This window comes from Condylura cristata, unplaced genomic scaffold (assembly GCF_000260355.1).
Source record: "Condylura cristata isolate star-nosed mole 26May11 unplaced genomic scaffold, ConCri1.0 scaffold00020, whole genome shotgun sequence".
In the NCBI taxonomy this organism is placed as follows: Eukaryota; Metazoa; Chordata; class Mammalia; order Eulipotyphla; family Talpidae; genus Condylura; species Condylura cristata.
In genome coordinates this window covers 29,216,901-29,222,900 of record NW_004567121.1, presented here as the reverse complement: position 1 = coordinate 29,222,900, position 6,000 = coordinate 29,216,901, and the positions used below count along the sequence as shown (strand labels likewise).

Sequence of the window (6,000 nt, the reverse complement as noted above, 5' to 3'; positions counted from 1 at the left end):
TTCCTGGCCACGCCCTTCCTGGCCACGGCCCTCCTGGCCACGCCCTTCCTGGCCACGGCCCTCCTGGCCACGCCCTTCCTGGCCACTGCCCTCCTGGCCACGCCCTTCCTGGCCACGCCCTTCCTGGCCACTGCCCTCCTGGCCACTGCCCTCCTGGCCACGCCCTTCCTGGCCACTGCCCTCCTGGCCACGCCCTTCCTGGCCACGCCCTTCCTGGCCACTGCCCTCCTGGCCACTATCTTCCTGGCGAGCAGATAGGGTTACTGTTTGTTGCAGGCTTTGTCCCCAGCCCCCCCACTTGGGGACAGACCCCCCAGAACTGGGGAAGCCCACATTTGAGGAGTTTGCCTGAGGAGGGGCAAACAAGACAGACTGGGGTGAGAAGACAGGTTCCAGGCTATGCCCACGCTGCACCGGCTGAGCGGCTCCAGACAGGACCCCGAGCCCCGTGACTCAGTTTCCCTGACTGAACCAGTGCAGCGGAGCCCAACTCCCTGCACTGTTGTGAGATCTGCAAGAAACAACGAGCTAAAGTGCTTTACGAAAAGCGACGCCCTGACTCATCGAGACAAATGCAGACTAGAGGTTGCCCAGCGCCGAGGTGGGGGTGGGAGTGGGGGGCTGGGAGATGTGCGTGCTTGCCCAGTGGGTGTAGAGCTCCTACCGGGGTGATGGGAAAGTTCTGGAGCCGTGGGATCCTTGCACAATGTCATGAATGTAACAAATGTGGCCAAGTTGAACACTCAAAAGTGGTGAAAAAAAGCAAATTTTATGGTACATATTTTACCACACAGAAAAAAGAAATCAAAGCAGCTGTCTCGCTGTTTAGAGAGAGGAAGCGTCTGTAAATTCAGGGAGAGTAGACGCACCACGGAACCTCCTTCCTGAGGAGAAACGGGAGTGGGAGTGCCCATTGCTGGAACTGAGGCCACAGAGGCCCGGACAGATCACACGGCCGGATGGAAATGGGGACGGTGTCCCAAGGGGAAGCCGGGGGGCCCAGCCCGGGAGCCCAGCCAGGAACTGTGTCACGGAGGAGTCCCCGTGACTCAGGACTGACCTGACTGCCAGGGGCACCCCCTCGACTACAGGCACCCCGCAAGGCAGCAAAGTGACCGCCAGGCTCCCCAAGAAGGCTTTGGAGAAGGGGAGTCCTGGGGGTTCTGGAGCCACCTGAAATCATAGCGGTGTCCATTTCTCTAGCACCCGCAATGCAGCGAAGGCATCTGCTGTGTTCAGTGGTGGTTCTGAATCTTTCTGGCAGCAAGGGTTCTCCAAGCTAGAGATGGGGATCCCTGGCACAAGCATGCACTTGAACCCCAAGTACCCAGAAGCCATTAGGAAGCCGCTCAGGACGGCCAGGCAGCCGGAACCCTCCACGCCCCCTCGGGGCTGCCGCGCTGTCCCTCTTGTTGCTTGATGCCGGCCTGAGCTGGCGGGTTCTTGGCCATGTGACCCAGGCACCCCGCTACCATAGGAGGCAGGAGCGTGGCCATCCTCAGGCAGGAAGCTCAGGGACAGTCCGACCGGCCAACTTGCTCCCGTGACGCCGCTGGTATGTGGAGACACAGGCCTGCGTGTGGGGGGACAGCCCACGCGGGAAGAGGAGTGTGAGCCTGAGAAGAAACCCCCAGGGAGGAAAGGCCACACCCCAGCACGGTGCCCCCGGCCCAGCCTGGGCCTTGCCCACCCAGCCAGGAGCAGTTGGGTTGTAACTGTGTCTCCTGGGGTGTCGGGAGTTCGCCGAGGGTGTTTGTCCTATTTCCCCACAATAATACACGGAGAGGAGGATTCTGGGCCTGATATATTGTGCCCATAACTCACAATAACGGGAGTTCGATAGGGGCGACCTGTCATCTGCTGAGATTAGAAGGGAAGATTGTGAATATTGTGTTATAAAGGCATTAAAAGGGCGTTATGAATTGGATTCCACTGCCCCATGCTGTGTTCCTTGTAAATAATTGAGGAAGACTGTGGTGCTTGGAACTGGGGAGGGTCATTGTTGAGGCTCCAGCAAGCCCCTTGCAGGCTGCAGGGGCTCCGTCCATTTGACAGTTCTCGCAGCTGTGAGGGAGTCTGCCCGGCGCTCCAAAGGCTCTGTACCACCAGCATGTGCTTCCAGGAGCTCTCCCTCCCTGCAGAATCAGTAAGTGCCACAGCCAACAGCAGGCACTGGGCTTTTCTTGCAAAGTCTTCCCACGTTCAGAGTCTGTGTCCCTTGCGTTCAGTCCCTGCAACTCTGGGCCAGGGCCCAGGTGGGCTCTGGGGGAGCACTGAGTCGGCAGCAGCCAACCCATCACCCCCCGCCAACCCCCAGCCCCCCGCCCCATGCCACCTGCAAAGACATGAACACCCAGAACACCAAGGTCAGGCTGTTGACCGAACGTCGGGACCCTGTGGGTCAAGTCCTGGCTGGCAGACACCGTCTCTGGTGGCTTCTTGGTCCTGCTCTGCTCCGGAAAGTTCCATCACCTGCTGGCTGTGCTCCCTGGGGTGCAGACCCCTGGATGGTCCTGTGAAAGAGAAGGGAACCCAGCCACAGGAGGCCAAGAACTTGACTCCAGCAGAGTGACTGCCCCTGAGGAAATCTTAAAGAGAGGACAGGAAGCGTCACTCAGTCCTCAGGACAGACCTGGCCGGAGCAGGTGACAGCTCGTCAGTGTCTCTGGCCTTGCCTGCTCAGAAGCCCCTCTGCTGTGGACCCTGTCTGGAGACTGCCAGGGCTGAAGAAATTGTCCTGTAATCGCCACTGACAGTGGGCAGTTCTGGGATAGCTGGTCCTTGGTAACCGAGTGAAACCCCTTGTCGCTAAAGCTGTTGTTTCAGGAGTTCAAACTCGACGTCTGTTGATGGCGTCCAGCCACCAGAGGGGAGGAGGGAGGCCATGCAGGAGGCGGTCAGGGCCAGAGGGTTTTAGGTGGAGGACAAAGTACAACCTCTTTCAGCAGTCTAGGAGGGAGGCCTGTCGCAGGCCAGCCAAGTAAATGCTGACCACGCCTCGGAGGTGGGATTGGGAGCCTGACTCCAGATCTAAGTCCTGACCCTTTCACTTTCTAGCTGTGTGGCCTCAGGCAAGTTGCCTACCTCTCTGAGCTTGGCTTCCTCGTCTATAAAATGAGATCATGACAACATCTGTTTCATCGGGTGGTGGGGGAGATGAAATGACTGAATCAGGCGGAGCCCCTGTGACAGTGTCTGGCGTCCAGCACCCACTGTCGGCAGGAGCTGCCACTGTCATCGCCATGACCTTCTCTACGTGCCCTGCCCCTCTGTGGGTGTCCTCTGCCTCCAGAGTGTGGGTCCTTGAGACACAAGACCCTGTCTTCTTGGTTTTGTGATGCCAGCACCGCACTCTGGGCTGCTGGGTGCTCAGTGAATATGTGTTGAGTTACCTAGTTGAACTGTGGGTAGAAGAAGGTGTTGTCATGGAAATGCACTTACTTTTACCAAAAAATAGGTGTGTGCTGTTGACATATGGCGCTGCCCTGGGGTCTTCCACACGCAGAGCAGCTCCGTGCCCGTGACCGCCTCCCGCTCCTAGGACGGCGTCTCAGTGACAGTGACAGTCGTCACAGCCTACGTCTTGAGATGCTCGTAGCTGTTCCGAGTCGAGGGGCCCCAAAGCCCGGGGCCCGGGTCTCGCAAAGTGCTTTCTGAGTCTGAACGAAACGAAAGGCATCTCTGGCCTTTGAAGAGCTCCAGAGCCGGCGCCACACGGTCCTGGGCTCCAGGCCACATCGGTGGGTGGTGGTGGGACGCATGTCTTGTTTTTGTTTTCAACCATTTATGGAGGTCCAGGCTCTGTGCCAGAAGTTTCACATGTGACATCTCAGTTCGTACAGCAACCCCGTGGGCGAAAGCTGTAATTATCCCATTTTGTATGTGAAGAAACTGAGTTTCAGAACCTGGAGAGCCACTGTGAGCCTCAGCTCCCGGGGCTGGAACTCAGGTCTGCCTTGCTTCAAAGCCTCAGCCTCTAATTCCCAGTTCTTTCCCTCAGATGTCTGCCAGCAGCCTCAAATATAAAATGCCCAGAGCTAAAGTCTGTTTCCTCAGCCTCAAACTGCTTCTCCCCTGCACACCTGTTTTGGGGGCGGGCCTACCACCCAGCCAGCTGTGCAAGCCAGCTGGCTCTCTGTTCCCTCCCCATCCCCGCTCATCTCCACACATTGTCGAACGCATCCGTTTCCTTCCAATCCCCTAGCACGGCCACCCTGGAACCATGAGCTCTCACCCGGGGGAGAGAATCAGCCTCCCCATTCCTCTTCCCACCTCCAGTCGGTCCACCTCCGGCCATCCACGCTCCCCATCACTACAAATCTGAGCACACCTCACCTTTTAAAATAAAGAATGCAGTTGCTCCAAAGTTGAGGCCCATGGGGACCCCACCTGCCCTCAACTTCACCAACCCTCATCTCGCACCTCTGCACCCCACTCCCATACCCCACATTTCAACCACACGTTGAGGGCAAGCCTCGCGTCTGATCTGAGTGTGCATGTGTGTGTACATGTGTGTACGTGTGTGTGTGTGTGTGCTCCCTGGCCGAGCATGCACTGCAAGGACAGGCAGCCTGGGACTCACATCCACTGGTTGCTTGGCCATTCCGTGGCCTCATCTCCCTCATCTGTAAAACAGGGGTAACAATATTTCCTTCCAGGTGCTGTATATGAATTAGGGAAATTCCAGTTAAGAAAAAAAAAACACCTGGCCCATCATCAGGCAAACAATAAGTGCTCAGTCAAGGCTAAGGATGGTGGTGACGCTGTGTGAAATATGATTTTTGTTTTAAAGATCCACCCTGGGGCCGATTCTGTAAAGCTAGGTCTCTCCTCTGAGGACAGACAGGCTCGGCGTCTGACGGTGTCATCTTGCATGTTCTCCCGTGTTGTCTGAGGAATCAGCCCCTCTTGCCTTGTGGCATCAAAGCCTGACCTGTTTGTGCAGGTAGCCGGTCCTCTCGGGGCCCCCCAACACACCCCCTGCCCTCCTTCCCACGATTTCGTGCACCAGTCAGCTTCTCCCCTTTCTTCACCCAACACACGTGCGTGTTTGTTTACTGAGAAGGTGCTTATGACCCAGCTGGTTCAGGACCTGCCTTCTGGGCACCCCGCCTGTGATGAAGGGCGTCCCGGGTCACGGTCAGTGACAGCTCATGAGCCTCCGTGTGTGCCCGGCCGGCGGTGGGGGGCCCGCAGAATCAGTGTGTGCAAACACTGCAGCTCGCCTCTGAGAAGCTCTCCCGAGGGGCAGCCACTCGTTGTGGGTCGAGCCCTGAGGACCGGAAGGGTGGCCTCCCTCACCCGAGGCCAGCCCTCTGGGGCCGCCCAGGCCTCCTCGGAAACCAGGCCAGAGTCGGGAGCCAGAGGCCGCCTCCCGGCGCCACCTCCCGGCCCCGACGGCAGGCGTTTGCTCATCAGGGCAGCCCACAAAACAAGCAAGAAAAATCTTTTCAGACTGGAAAAACAAGGCTGCTGCTGTTTTATGGTGGTGTGGTTTATGGTTTTCAAACATTTTAATTAGTTTCATTTTTTAATATAAATGCACCCTGATGTTTTGTGCAGGAAGGGCACAGTTCTTAAAATCTCAGGAATAAAGTAGGAAAATGACAGATTGGCTATTAAGGCGTCACGCTCAGATGTGTTATTATTATTATTGTTATTTAACATTTCTAAGCGCCTGCGCTGGGCCGGGAGTGGTGGTGGAGACACAGAGGTGCCTGAAGTCGGGGTGGCAGTGTCGGGGAGTCCCTGGGAACTGGTGGCTTTCTCCGCTGCCCCGTGAGGGCCTTCTCAGGATTCCAGGCAGCCATCTGGGGCTGGCCTAAGCTGGGGGCCAGCCCTCCTGCGCTCGCTGGTTTGCTAGCTGCCAGCTCTCTCTCTGAGAACAGGTCAGGATTTCCCAGCACTCAGCCCACCCCGCGAGGGAGGCGGCGGTCGTGTAGGCCTGCCCAGCTCCAGCAAACCCGGCTCTTCCATAAACATTTGGCTCAATGAGAAAGC

The 6,000-nt window shown here is 57.5% G+C and overlaps 1 protein-coding gene across 1 annotated transcript in view; it reads left to right on the top strand.

The window, feature by feature from the left end:
• Positions 1-6,000, top strand: part of KLHL29 (kelch-like family member 29) — a 115,098-nt gene that overhangs the window by 11,745 nt on the left and 97,353 nt on the right. The gene's annotated exons all lie outside the window — the stretch shown is intronic.